We start from the raw sequence: 15,716 nt of genomic DNA, 5'->3' as shown, positions 1-15,716 counted from the left end.
TATGTGACATCATCAGCAGTGGATTACGGGCGCGCGATATATAGTTAGTACAACTAACTATATAGGAGCAATTTCAATGGTTTTGTATGAGTTAGTCCAACTAACTATATAGGAGCAATTTCAATGGTTTTTATATGTTAATTCCTAACTATATAAGGCTTGAAACCTATGTTTTTTTCAGTGAATATATATATATATATTACCTACTGGCGGTCGCCAGTAGGTAGTTATAGTTAGGACCTAGTTTCCATAGGAAATCTGCAACATTCTATTTGGAATAACTTTGGCGCCGGTCGACGAATACACGCAAAATTCTCCAAGAAAATGGCCTGCTCCGCTCCGCTCCTTCCCTGAACGTTTGGGGGTGATTCGTGAAGCGGGGCTGAGAAGAAATGGGGGTCACAAAACGTGTTTTCCCCAAGCAATTTTCCATAGGGACCTTTAGCCAGGGCTACAGCCCGAACGGCTGAACGGAATTACACCAAATTTGGCAAAAAGGTAGAGTTTGGTTGCAGATTAGCCTTTATTTTAAATGGTGTAAATCCGTTCAGTAGTTCCTGAGAAAATCAAAAGTAAAATCATAGATATAGCTATAGATGAAGTAACGTACTCTGTACTGTACTCTGTACTGTACTCTGTACCTTCCTGAGCACGAGCTTCATGCTAATTGGCTGTCAACACTCCAAACCAGGAAGTGTTCGCAGCCATCTTGTGCCTCGGTAGAACTGAGGCACAAGAAAGCAGTGAAACAAACGTGCAAAACACGCAAAGGGGGCAGGGTAGAAACACCCTGACATCCTAGGCCTGCTCAGGGGGTCCCAAAAGGACCCCCAAGGCCAAAAATGGTTTTTATTTTTTTTTAATCGCGGGGTACGAAGTACAGTACTCTGTACAGTACTCTGTACTGTACTCTGTACCTTCCCAAGCGCATACTGGAGGTTTCTGGAGGGCTAGTTGGCCCCCAGGGACCTCCAGTATGCAAGGGGAATTAGTTCCCCCTCTGCAAACGCGCCAGGGGGCTTCGTTGGAGAGGGGTAAAAAGGGGTATGGCCTCATTACACCTCTCTGCATTGCAGCCACCTGGCGTATACTGGAGGTTCCTGGTGGGCTAGTTGGCCCCCAGGGACCCCCAGTATGCAAGGGGAATTAGTTCCCCCTCTGCAAACGTGCCAGGGGGCTTCGTTGGAGAGGGGTAAAAAGGGGTATGGCCTCATTACACCTCTCTGCAATGCAGCCCACTGGCGCATACCGGAGGTTCCTGGTGGGCTAGTTGGCCCCCAGGGACCCCCAGTATGCAAGGGGAATTAGTTCCCTCTCTGCAAACGCGCCAGGGGGCTGCGTTGCAGAGAGGTGTAATAAGGCCATGCCCCTTTTTACACCGCTCTGCAATGCAGCCCCTGGCGCATACTGGAGGTTCCTGGTAGCTAGTTGGCCCCCATGGACCCCTAGTATGCAAGGGGACCTAATCCCCTAATTTAGAACACGCTACGGGGCTTGTTTGCACAGTGGTGAAGGTAGGGGGCGGGGCTTGAGGTGATATGTGTGTAAACATGCCCTGTGGCGCATTTTAAGTTGGGGAATTAATTACTTTTCCATCCAGAGGTCCCCTAGGGGCCAACTAGTCCAACAGGTACCTCCAGTAAGCGCCACGGAGCTACGTTGCAGAGTGTTGTAAAAAGGGAACGTGCACTTTGAACACCTCTCTGCAACACAGCTCCCTGGCGCATACTGGAGGTACCTGGTGGGCTAGTTGGCTCACAGGCGACCTCAGGATTGAAGAGGAATTAATTCCCCAAACTAATACGCGCCACAGGGCATGTTTGCACACATGTCACCTCAGGACCCACCCCCTTCCTTCACTATTGAGCAAAATATTCCTCTAAAATCAGCCGAACTACAAATTCCGATTTACTCACCTGTTATCAGAGAGACCTCAGTGCTGCATCTTTCAGCCCACTACTGATCCTGAAAAGTAATTCTAACCATGCTTACAGTAACTTGAATTTCCTTCCATAGGGTAACATTAACTGATTTCACTTGGAAATTCTTCTAAGTGTGGAGGTTTGGAACTTTAAAAACTTCCTAAAAAATCAGCCGAACTACGAATTCCGATTTACTCACCTGTTATCTGGAGAGACCTCAGTGCTGCATCTTTCAGCCCACTACTGATCCCGAAAAGTAATTCTAATCGTAGTTACAGTAACTTTAATTTCCTTCCATAGGCTAACATTGACTGGTTTCACTTGGAAATTCTTCTAAGTGTGGAGTTTTGGAACTTTAAAAAACTCCTCTAAAATCAGCCGAACTACGAATTCCGATTTACTCACCTGTTATCAGGAGAGACCTCAGTGCTACATCTTTCAGCCCACTACTGATCCTGAAAAGTAATTCTAACCATACTTCAAGTACCTTGAATTTCCTTCCATAGGCTAACATTGACTGCTTTCACTTGGAAATTCTTCTAGTGTGGAGTTTTGGAACTTTAAAAAACTCCTAAAAAATCAGCCGAACTACGAATTCCAATTTACTCACCTGTTTTCTGGAGAGACCTCAGTGCTGCTTCTTTCAGCTCACTACAATTCCTGAAAAGTAAATTTAACTGAACTTACCAATAACTTGAATTTCTTTCCATAGGATATCATTGCCTGCTATATAAAATATATATAAATAAAAAAACTATAAAATAAAATAAAAAATATTACAATTTCAGTATTTTTAAAAACACATTTTTCCAATTTATATCAAAAATATGTAATGTCATTTAAAAAATAAAATATCTAAAAATAAATACTTTAAAACAATGTAGTAAATTAGTTTAAAAAAACATAACAATTAATACATTTAAAAATGATCATTTACAAAACCTTTGAAATTCATTGAAAAAACCATAGGTTTCAGCCACGCTATAGTTAGGAATTAGCATTTAAAAAACCTTAGAAATTCACTGAATAAAACCATAGGTTTCAGCCGCGTTATAGTTAGGAATTAGCATTTAAAAAACCTTAGAAATTCACTGAAAAAATCATAGGTTTCCCACATGTTATAGTTAGCTGGACATTTCACTCATACAAAACCATTGAAATTCCCCCGTTATAGTTAGTTCAGCTAACTATAACTTGCGCGCCCGCAATTCACTGCTGATGACGTCACATATTACTTCACTCATGACATGGCCAATGACATCACTCATGACATCACTGATAACATCTCAAATGACATCACTGATGACATCATCCTTGTGAAAGAGCTGCAGACCTCTCCACGTAATATAACCTTTGATACACACATTAAAAAATAGAAACTAAAAATTTCAAAACATTGGAGATACCAATACCAGTTACAACAACCTATTCAGTAATTCCAAAATCTACATACACATCCACTCATTCACCAACAGTTCTATATAGTCACTCATACATGCACTCACTCTTCATATGTACTCATACACCTATACATCCTGTTACACACCGATACTCATCCATAGAGTTACTCACACACATACTCACACATGCAACTAAACTATCAAACAACCATTTACTTGCATATACAGCTATACACACACCACTACACTTACTTCTACAGAAACGTACACATACTTACTCTCTTAAACAATCACTTATAGAAACACATACTTATTTATACAGGAACTCTTCCAATCTCTCACTCTCACATATACTTACTTATATACATCAATACTTACATATACTAGTTTAAAACATATGTACTTCCTAATAAAGACACTATTGAGAGTCATTCACTCATTAACACACCCATACACACACTCATCCACCCATACAGTCCTGCACACATGCTGTCTTCAAAAAACATACAGTGAGTCACTCATTCATGCATCTATACGTTAAGTAATATCCCCCACCGAACCATACAGACACTCATATTGATACTCAAAAACAAACTAATAACCCATGTACACACTCATGTAGCTAGTCACCAACCCATGCAGCCACTTATACACAAAGGGAGACACTGATACAGATATTTAAATATTTAAACATTACTCGTTAATACATGTATTCACTAAGATACAATTAATAAGGCCATAGTCTAACAGTCCTCCTGAGGCGTGAGCCAGCAGAGATCGTTTTACAAGTCTAGGTACTAACTAACTTTATTTGGAAGGTTTTTAAAGTCGTGGAAGTTTTTAAATGTTATTAGAACTTGTCAAACTGCCAAATTTGCACTTACCAGAATTGAAACTGAGGCGACGCCTTGAAGGGCATTTCCAGTCCCAGGGGCCGCTCTGAGCCGCAGCACCGCCATTTTGGGTGGAGTAGGGTGAGCGGGCTAGTCTTTCAGGCAGGGGGATAAAGGCGGGGAGGTCATGAGCGGGCTTGCCATAGTCTAACAGTCCTCCTGAGGCGTGAGCCGGGAGAGATCGTTTTACAAGTCTAGGTACTAGCTAACTTTATTTGGAAGGTTTTTAAAGTTGTGGATGTTTTTAAATGTTATTAGAACTGCTAAACTGCCAAATTTGCACTTACCAGAATTGAAACTGAGGCGACGCCTTGAAGGGCTTTTCCAGTCCCAGGGGCCGCTCTGAGCCGCAGCACCGCCATTTTGGGTGGAGTTGGGTGAGCGGGCTAGTCTTTCAGGCAGGGGGATAAAAATGGCAATAACACGAACGCGCAGCGTAAGCGCCGCGGGCGCGCCAAAGGCACGCCTAAGGCAAGCCCGTCTGCGCCCGTCCGCGTCGGACTCGCGCCTAGCGCCCAAAGCCCTGGTCTTTTTCAATCAACTGCAGAGAACCGGATAATGTATACTCGAGAGGAACTGCTAATGCTGGAAAAAAGATAAAAAATGTGTTGCTATGCAGCCCTTGATTTAAGGAAAGAACCCACAATTTGTGATAATTCCAACATCTGGCTTAGTTATGAACTAACGAGTAAGTTTAATACTTGCACTAAAAAGACTAAGTTGGACAGGAAGGTGGAGACCGGGGTTAAAGCAGTATTAATTATTGCACGTTCATTGGTGAAGCATGGTGTCGAGGTAGCGGATCTGATAGAGACTCATCAAGTAGATATTGCCTTCATAACAGAGACCTGGGCAGACGTAGATTCTGACCCGGACCTTCATTTTGCGCTCCCCACCCACTATAGAATGATCAGAGTAGATAGAATGAACAAAAGGGGAAGGGGACTTGCAATTTTCGCAAGAGAAGGTTTGAAAATAACGGGAGGTATAAGCACTGGCTCGCCTGACTGTGAAACTCTGCCTTTCCAGATAAAAATTAATAACAACTATACTTTTAAAGGGCTTCTTCTATATTGCCCGCCTAAAGCCCAAGCTTCGCTTCTGGAACATATCAGTCCTTTTTTTAGAGGATAGTGTAAACAGCACTGACTATACAGTCTTAGGAGATTTTAACTACCATCTGTAAAAGATAGCTGACAATAATATCACCACATTTATTGATGGAATGGCTAGCTTTTCCTTGAGACAGATGGTCAAACAAGGGACTCACAAGGCAGGACATACATTAGATGGAATATTCACTTCTAATAATAGGATAGAAGTATTGGAAATTATCCCAGTGACTTGGTCAGATCACAAAGCCATTATACTCATAATACGGGACACCCAGCAACTAATAACACCTCTAACTGCTCCTAGTCCAGTCGTATACCAGGAATGGAGCAAAATTAATTCCACAAACTTTCAAACTCAGCTAAAAACAACTAAACCAATTCGAGATTTGGGTGTTAACAACATGGTCAACAAAGTAAATTCCTGGATCAAAGCTGCGGTAGACCTAACTGTCCCTAAAAAAAATCCACGATCAAAAAGGAAAAGGCCATCTGAGCCTTGGTTCATGGATAAACTCAGAGAACAGAAAAAAGTTTGCAGGGGATTTGAAATACTTTGGAGAACTGATTACTCAGAGGCAAGAAAAAGAGATTATGCAACTAGTCTATCTGATTATAAAAAAATGATTGTCAAGGAGAAAAGTAATTACTTTACTCAAAAAATCTTAGAATCGAAAAAAACTCCAGTAAGGAGCTTTTTTATACAGTGAAAAAACTAACTAAACTTCCTGAGAATCTACAAAAGGGAGAAAACCCTGAAATCTGCAATATACTTTGAGAATTCTTTACCAATAAAGTGGAGGATGTGTACAAAACATTTGAGATAGCACAAACAAAGCGGTGGAGATAAAAACGCTGGGTTTTCACTCCTCAGCCAATGTTCCAACTTTCTCTTTTCTCTCACCAACAGAAGAACAGATCGTACAAATAGTAAAGACAACAAAGGCAGGGGCTCCGTCAGATCCCTGACCTCCAAAAATCTTTCATTTATGTCCAGAGCTAATTGGAGAACAACTGAGATCAGTCTTCTTAGAAATAACTCAGTCAGGCATTTTCCCAGATTCATGGAAAATGGCTTCGGTCCGGCCATTATTAAAAAAGGCCAAAAGGCCAATATGAACCCGACAGAACCTAAAAGCTATAGGCCAATATCTAGGATCCCTTTCTGCGCTAAGGTGGTGGAAAAGCTGATTAATGGGCAGATCATGTCTTTCATCGCAGAGGGTGAATTACTAGATCATTCCCAGTATGGTTTCAGGGAAGGTCATGGAACCGAAACCGCCTTGGTGATGGCAGCAGAAGAATTAAGAAAAACTCTGGATGAGGGAAAGAAGGCTGCCTTGATTTTATTAGATCTATCGGCGGCCTTTGACAAGGTCATCCACCAAATCTTGATCAATAGACTGGTTGAACTGGGATTTCAAGGCAGTGCCATTAAGTTACTGACTTCATTCTTAACGAATAGAACATTCTCGGTAGTAATGAATGGTAAGATCTCCAAACCTTTTAAGCTGCCATGCGGGGTGCCTTAGGGCTCGTCTCTGAGTCCCACGCTTTTTAACATTTATGTGGCCCTGCTGGCAGAAAATATTAGATAATGTGGCTTCTCGGTTATATCATATGCCGATGATACACAGGTCGTGATCTCGGTATCAAACAATGTTGAGGAGACGGCGGAGCATTTTAATATTTGTATGCTGCAGATTACCACTTGGATGCAGAAAAATTGCCTTAAGTTGAATACCGACAAGACAGAGGTTTTGATACTGGGCAACAATACCTCCTTTTGGTCCCCAAAGTGTTGGCCGGCCGATTTGGGCGATTGCCCAGTACCAGTTTTAAAGGTGAGAAATCTGGGGGTCATATTTGACCAAAGATTGACCTTTGAAGGTCAAATTAACAAACTTACCTCCACCTTTTGGGGCATCCTGAAAATCATCAGGAAGATCTGTCCATTTATTCCGATGGATGCTCTAAAAACTGTGGTAACAGCATTAGCAATATTGCAGCTGGACTACGGAAACGCTCTATACATAGGACTTCAGACACAGCTCCTGCTTAGACTCCAGCAGATGCAAAATGCAGCGGCAAGGTTAATCCTAGATATCCCTAAATATGAACCAGTAACTAATCGACTGAAGGATCTTCACTGGCTGCTGGTGGGCAAGAGAATTATATTTAAGTCGCAGTGTCTTGCATTTAAAGCATTACAGGGGAAAGGACCTCTTTATCTTAGAACACACCTCAGAAAATATGCCTCTCCCAGAAATCTAAGATCAGCACATGCAAACCTATTGGTAGTTCCAATGTTCAGGCAACTACGCTGTGGGGGGGAGGAGTTTTGGCGTTCGCACGGCTAAGGTATGGAACTCCCTTCCCTTACAGATTAAAAACAGCAACTCCTTGAAGTTGTTTAGAAGTCAGTTGAAAACTTGGCTGTTAAAAACTAACTAGCCATTCAAAATAAAATTTAGTTGGTACTCCAGCTTCCAGGCTATTTCAGCGCCAAGGCCCCCTTGAGCATACGCTGCGCTTTATAAAATGTAAAATCAAATCAAATCAAATCAAATAAGTCAGTTATACAATTAATTTTACCCAAAAAACATCTATTTAGACACTTATTTACCCATTTATTCTTCCGTCAACCTTTAGATATACATATATAAAAAATATTTATTTTTCAGGGAGACACACATTCACTGGATGATGTCATCAGAGATGTCATGAGTGATGTCATTTGAGATGTCATCAGTGATGTCACTGACTATGTCATGAGTGATGTAATATGTGACGTCATCAGCAGTGCACTGCGGGCGCGCGAGTTATAGTTAGCTGAACTAACTATAACGGGGGAATTTCAATGGTTTTGTATGAGTGAAATGTCCAGCTAACTATAACATGTGTTAAACCTATGATTTTTTCAGTGAATTTCTAAGGTTTTGTAAATGGTAATTCCTAACTATAACGCAGCTGAAACCTATGTTTTTTTCAGTGAAAAAAATAAACATATATATATATATATATATATATATCTCCACAAACGAGGTCGCCTGTAAAGGAGTTGCTGCCAGACAGGTAAATATCAGCCACAATTCTTTGTTGCAGGTTCAGTGAGGATAACGCTACACAGCACTCAATTCAATCCAGGAAGCGCCTGAGTTTCGTGTCCGGAGACACTTTATCAAAGGCTCTGGAACAGCTTGCACAACCATTTCGATTTCTTGGCGCCACTTAAAGATGAACCCATGTCCCTCCCCAATGGGCGTGGCCAACCGCTTGGCCTGCTGGACAACGTAGTGCTGTATTCTGCTTCAGTGAGCCGACCAGGCTGTGCCACAATATTCAAAGTATTGCCCCAGTGGGTTGGTGATGCGTGGATAGTAACATCACTGACGCTATGTTTCTGCAATAAAACGGCTACTTGTCCCATATGCAGTGCAGTGGCGGTTTCCACGCCACCGCTGTGAGGTTCTTCAATTTCTGACTTCGTCCCGTATCTAGCCGCCATTTTGTGTCTTGCCGCCATTTTGTGTTGCCCTCACTCAGGCAGCACAGCGGACGGTGTGTTTTTGCTTTTCCAGCTGCTGCGTGTCCTTCCAGTTAAAAAGTAACTCCATTGCCCTTGTTTACGAAACCCGATGTCAGGGTCAGGCTGAGTTCGTTAATCCATGTCTGACTAGATTGATCCCTGTCTCGACTGACTATTTGCCTTCTCCTATTCTTTCCTTATACTATCTTATCCGACTGGCCTTCGCTATTCTCTCCTTGTATTCTCCTATTAAACAACTATCCTTTGAGGCACACAAATACGTCCTGCCACCTGCAAGAAGGGATTGTTGATGCCATCACTGATTAATTTGTTGGGAGGGGTAACACACAGGGTCTGAGAGAGGGTCGTATTTGAGACACCTGATAGCTTGTTTTCCAACTTTTCTCATTGGTTCGTTTTGTATGTGTAAGGAGTGAGATGCTGTAAATATGTTGCTATAAAAGATTGTGCGCCACGGATTGAAGTGGCAGTCGCCTTAGAACCCACCTTGTGTGTAACTTCTGGTATAACTGTGCTTAGCTGCAGCTAATAAACCTGGCTTCCATGCTCAACGGAGTGTCTTGTGTCTCTGTTTTTTACAAGGCAGGTGAACTCGGGGATTAAGGTGTGCCCTGCGCCGCCAGGCCCATAAGGCCCGGTTCAATGTGGGACGGTTTCAGTGGTAGCGGTTCAGCCCGAGGGTCGTGAGAAGCTCCGCAAGAAAATTCTGGAGGATTCGCGAGCCATGTCAAGCGACCCCTGTATGTCGAAGTGGACCGAAGGTCTTTTGCAGCGCGGCTACTCCTTTCCGACGGCTGCTGATGACTGCTACCCTGACTACCGCCCTGCCTTGGACCCTCTGGTGATGACTGGTATCGCGAGACGTTAGACGGACCTCTGTTGGCGTGAGAAGACCATTTAGTTAAGTATTTGTGGGTAGCGCCCACTTCTTTGTTTTGTTTTTCACTTTTGTTATTCGACTATTGCTATAGCCAAAGCCGAGGGGTGAGTACATTTGTACTGTGTTCTTTGCTTTCACTCCTTGAAGTTAGTAAACGGATCGGTGTGCTTAAAATGCCTGGTCTGAGCGGATTTAGGAAGCTTTGTTGCTTTTGCTGTACTAGGGATTCCCGGCTCGAGGATTCATGTCCGATTCCTACGGTTGGAACTCCCACTTATGAGCTCTATTCCAAGCATGGTGTTGGCCCCATTGCCTTTAATGAGGTATGGATCCGATACACAAAGAAAGATGGTGTTTTGCGGTGGCCACAATATGGTAGCTTTGAGCCCGATATATTAGATAATTTGGAAGCAATTTTGTTTAAGAGAAAAGCCCGTCCGGCAATGTTTGACTCTTTCCGCCTTTGGCGTAAGGAAGCCAACCAGAGAGAAAATAAACAAGCAAAAATGGATAAGAAAATGAAAGATATGACGGTCATACAGGCTGCCCAGCAGTTCAAAGACGATGAGACTGATCGAGCGATTGAGGTCTCAGATAGACAACATCGAATGGCAATTGATAGGTGCTATCCTGTGTTGCCTACTTCTCCACAGCGTAAGGATCTTGGCGAAGATCCCTTAATCTCCCATTTGCTGAGATTACCTATGCCTTATGTGCCAGGTGCGAATGCACCCGTATTATTGCCACCTGTGCAGCAACCTAATTTGTTCAGCCAGGAGCTCCGGCTCCTCCGCAATTGCCTCTTCCTGCATTGCCACCCGCACCTCCTTTGCCACCAACTTCTGTACCTCAGTCTCCTTCACCTTCAGTTTCTCTTGTAACAGCTAGTTCTTCTCTTCCGTTGCTTAATACTGCGTCTCCAGTTTTATTCCCTACTTCTTCTCCGATTCGTACTCGGTTAGTTGATACTGTGTCTGGTCTTTTCTCCCCCCTCTTTGGGCTGTTTAATAGGACTCCTGCTTTTTCCCGAAGGCAATCTCGTAGTCAAATTCCAGATTCTGATGAACGAGTTGTATTTGACTCCCTCGCTCACACATGGATGATGAATGGCCCACTGTATAGTGTACCCGATATACTGAGTACCTTTCTCCAGTGGAATGCGCCTACGCAGAGATACGTTTTTAATGTCATGTGTGACGCACTTGTTAAAGGATGAGAGGATATGGAGTTGGATTTAACTCCTCAGGGTCTATTGGATATACAGGATAGGTTTGATAAGGGACTCATCGTGGGTCCTGAAGTTGAGGGTGCTGTAAAGACACTTGTTACTTTTCGGTCCTTATATGCTTCCCAGACTATTCCTCAACCTGATCCTGCAGTTCGACAGAGGACAAAAAATTATCCTATGAGAGAAGTTCCTCCAGTATGGAGATAAGCGGTTCCACAGGCAGGCAATGTTCCAGGCATCCCTGCTCATTTCCAGCGTATATGGGTACATGTCCCTTGGAAACGAGCTGAAGTTTTAGCGCTTAAGCAGTCTTTACCGGACCCTCGTAAAAATCCAGCTGGATATTATAAAGAGTTGTCCCAGACTGTTGATGCATGTATTATGAATTTGGCCGATATTGATATGCTAATGGGGAATGTAGTTCCACAAGCGTTGTGGGCTCGGATTCGTAGAGAGGACCTCGACCAAGCTTTAGGAGGTAATTGGGCCGCTATAGCTGCCGCAGATGCAGCACAAGTGGGTGGTGCTAAGCCAGATGATTTGATTACGCAGTTGCCTGGTAGAATCATTGCTTTAATGAAGGTGATGATGCCTGACTTACGCGCTAACTGGGATAAGTTCGCTGCGTGTAAGCAGAAGAAAGATGAGAGTGTCTCCGATTTCTTTACTTGGTTTGAGGAGACATTTATTGATCACAGTGGTCAGGATATGAGTACTGAAGGTGGACAGCGATTATTTGTGGATAAATTTGTATTTAATTTACTTCCTGAATTGTCCCATAAGTAGAAAGATTCTGAAAGTTCCTGGGCTGTTTCTTCGTCTGCACAAATATTAGCCACTGCTCAGTATTATGAGAATAGGGATAAGGAAGAGAAAGATAAGATGGAGAATTAAAAACAAAGGTTCTTCTTCAGCAGGCTTATCCCCCTTGCCTTGGCCAGCGTGAGTTTCAGCAACCTCCTCAGCTTCAGAGGTTGTTACACAAACCTGAGCCTTTTGTTCCACGACCTTTGCTTGGTCCTAATCAGTGTGCCTATTGTAAAGAGGAAGGCCATTTTAAGAATAACTGTCCGGTGTTATTACAGCGTAATGGTGGATTTCACGGGCTGCGAGGCCGTGGTGGTTTTCAATCAGCACCTAGGGGTAGAGGGCGCGGTGCGTTGCCTCAGGGACAGCGTTCCTTTTCCCCTCAGAATTCTTTGAATTATTTTGATCAGCAGAATACTCAGTCTGCGCAATATTACATTGACGATTATTGTGTTGAGAGTGAGGTTCAGGATTTTCATTCTAGTTAGGACAGCCATGGACAAAGTAAGGGAGTCGTATCAGTTCCAGTGGATCAGAATGGACCTTATGTTGAAGTAGTTGCTTTGGTTGTTGCAGAGCCATTCCTTTTGGATACTGGTGCAATGAGAAGTTCTATCATTCATTCAAAACTCCCTGGGGCATCTTTGTCTGGCTTAACAAATGTTTCTGTAGGATTTTCTGGCACCCCAGTTGCTAACCCAGTTTCTTGTCCTTTGCCTCTTTCGATTGGTCCTTACGATTTGGAAGCTACACTTATTCTAACGACTGGTTGCGGAGAAAACTTGTTGGGTTTGGATCTGTTGAAACATCTTCATGCAACCTTGTATTGTTCCCCCTCTGGTGTGTGTCTTACTTTGGGTGAGAAATTGGTTTCTCCTACATACCTATTGAAAGATAGATTTCTGCCTGAGTTGCAATCTCTTCCTGCTACACTTTGGGCTACAGGTCTGAATGATGTTGGTTTGCTGCAGATTCCTCCTTATGTGGTTACTATTAAGCCTGATGTTAAGTTGTCACATATTCCACAGTACAAGATTTCTAATGATGGTGAACAAGCTTTGTTGGCTATTATCTATGATCTGGTTCAGAAGGGTGTGGTCAAAGAAACGAGAGTTAATGTTTGTAACAGTCCTGTTCTACCTGTTCTTAAAAGCTGTATGTATGTATGTATGTATGTATAGGCATTTATATAGCGCACTACTTACCCGTTGGGTCCCAAGGCGCTTCGACCGCTGCGAAACCCTTCCTGGCTTCCCTGAGAGATGGTCCCTTAATGGGTATCTCCAGGGTGAGACCAGGCATCCCCGGCGGTCTGGTGGGGCCGTTAGTGAAGATGAGGCAAGCTAATGCCCAGAGTTGCCGAGTGTGGTCACTGATCAGAGTGGGCACCGAGGCGAGAGAATTATCGAGTCCGCTGACCCTGGTCCAGAAACCTGCCGCGCCGGGAATCGAACCCTGGTCCCGGGCTGTCCTCTGTTCTCGGGTCTGCCGCCTCTAACCAGTGAGCCACACTACTTCACTGTGTGAAGTAGTGTGATCCTTCTCAGCCTCCTGTGTATCGCTTTGTGATTGATCTTCGGGAGGTCAACAAGATTGTTGTCCCCTTAGTTTCCTGTTGTCCCAGATATCACTGCTTTGCTTACTATGATACCCGCCTCAGTGGCATGGTTTTCTGTTATCGATCTAAAGAATGCTTTCTTTAGCATTCCTATTGCTGAGGAATGTAGGGATATTTTTGGCTTCTCTCTCGGAGGCCGAAGTTTTCGGTTCAAGCGTGCACCTCAAGGTTATTGCAAAAGTCCCTCCATTTACAGTCAGGCTTTGAAATCTCAGCTTGATGCTTTCATTTTACCTCCAGGTGCCACTTTGATTCAATACGTTGATGATTTGTTGGTTGCTGCCGATTCGGAGGATGTCTGTAAGGATGTGACTGTTTCTTTGCTGCGTCATTTGTCTGACTTGCATCATAAGGTATCCCCCTCTAAGTTGCAATATTGCCTCCAAGAGGTTACATATTTAGGTCATCTCTTGTCGAAGAAGGGAAGACGGTTGACCCCAGAACGAATTCAAGTGATTGCACAAATTTCTGAGCCAACCACACAAAGGGAGGTACGTGCCTTTCTGGGCATTACCTCTTATTGTAGACAATGGATTCCAAATTGTTCTTTGCTGGCTAAACCACAACCTCTCCCTTGGACTGACGAATGCCAAAAGTGTTTTTCTGATTTACGTACTGCTTTGTGTGTTAGGTACTCCAGATTACAGTAAGCCTTTCACACTTTACGTTCATGAAAGAGAAGGTTGCGCGTTGTCAATTTTAACACAGCAATTTGGAGACAAACAACGGCCATGTGCCTATTTTTTGGCTACATTGGATCCAGTAGCCAAGGCATTGCCTAGTTGTCTCAGAGCTACAGCAGCGGCAGCAATTTCCATTCGCCAATCTGCTGGATTGGTATTGGACAAAACTCTTGTTGTTATGGTACCACATGCAGTAGATACTCTTTTGAATAGGACAAAAACACAACACCTCACGAGTGCTCGCTTGTCTGGATATGAGCTGACGCTCTTGGCCAGCCATATGCACATCAAGCGGTGTAATACTCTGAACCCAGCAATATTATTGCCCATCCTGGACGAGAAAGGCATTCAAGAACAGCATGATTGTTTTCTCCGAACAGAGGAGGAAACGAAAGGTAGAATAGATTTAAAAGACATACCACTTGCGGATCCGGATGGGATCCTATGGGTGGATGGGTCTTGCTTCAAGCTTCCAAATGGTGAGACGACTGCAGCTTGTGCTGTTACTACCTTGCATACGGTAGTAGAGACAGGACGCATTCCACAGAATTCAGCCCAAACGGCTGAATTAATTGCCTTGACGAGAGTATGTGTGTTGGCAAAGGGAAAGAGAGTGAACATTTACACTGATAGCCAATATGCTTTCGGTGTGGCTCATAGTTTCGGTCGTTTGTGGAAGGAAAGAGGATTCTTTACTTCCCATGGGACTAAAATACAGCATAGTCAGCTGGTGACTGACCTTCTCGAATCACTTGCTCTGCCTACACAAATAGTAATAATCAAGTATAGCGCTCATAAGAAGATTACTGATGATGTGGGTTGCGGGAATGCTTTTGCAGATGAAGTAGCGAAGGAGACAGAAAGAGATGTTACAAGTCGCATGTGTGTTGCGGGCCTGGCAAGATGGGTCAGAGAAGGAGGAATGTGTGAGGACACAATAGAAAGTGTGAGAATGATTCAAGAAGAGGCTACTGAGAAAGAACTGAGTAAGTAGAGAGAACGTACGGGAATGTTGGATGCGACAGGGTGTTGGACGGAATTGTCAGAACATCAACGATGGCTGTTACCAGACGCCTATGTACTACCTGTAGTTACTATGGCGCATGGTCCAGCCCACATCAGTGCAAAAGGCATATGTAAGATTTTGGCTCCAGTATGGCAGAATGAAGGAATTCCTAAATGTGCAGAAAATGTGGTGAAGCATTGCATTGTTTGTTTAATGCATAATCCAGGAACGGGAACCCCAACTCCAGCAGGTAATTTTGCTCTCCCTACGTACCCTTTCGAGGTAATACAGATCGATTATATTCATATGGATCATTGTAATAACCTCAAGTATGTTCTGGTGGTGGTGTGGGCCTTTTCCAGATGGATAGAGGCCTACCCCCTAAAGGACAATACTGCTTTGTCTACTGCTAAAGTTCTTTTGAAGGAGTTTTTCCCAAGGTTTGGTTTGCCGCGCATTGTCTGGTCTGACAGTGGGAGTGAATTTGTAGGCCAAATTATGCAGAAAGTGTGTATAGGTCTTGGTATTAGGCAGAAATTCCATGATGCAAACCACCCTCAGTCAGCAGGTCTGATAGAGTGCTATAATGGCACTCTCAAGCTTAAATTGGCAAAGAT

The sequence above is a fragment of the Lissotriton vulgaris genome, chromosome 4_1 (assembly GCF_964263255.1).
Source record: "Lissotriton vulgaris chromosome 4_1, aLisVul1.2, whole genome shotgun sequence".
Classification (NCBI taxonomy): domain Eukaryota; kingdom Metazoa; phylum Chordata; class Amphibia; order Caudata; family Salamandridae; genus Lissotriton; species Lissotriton vulgaris.
Note: the sequence above shows the minus strand (reverse complement) of the source record.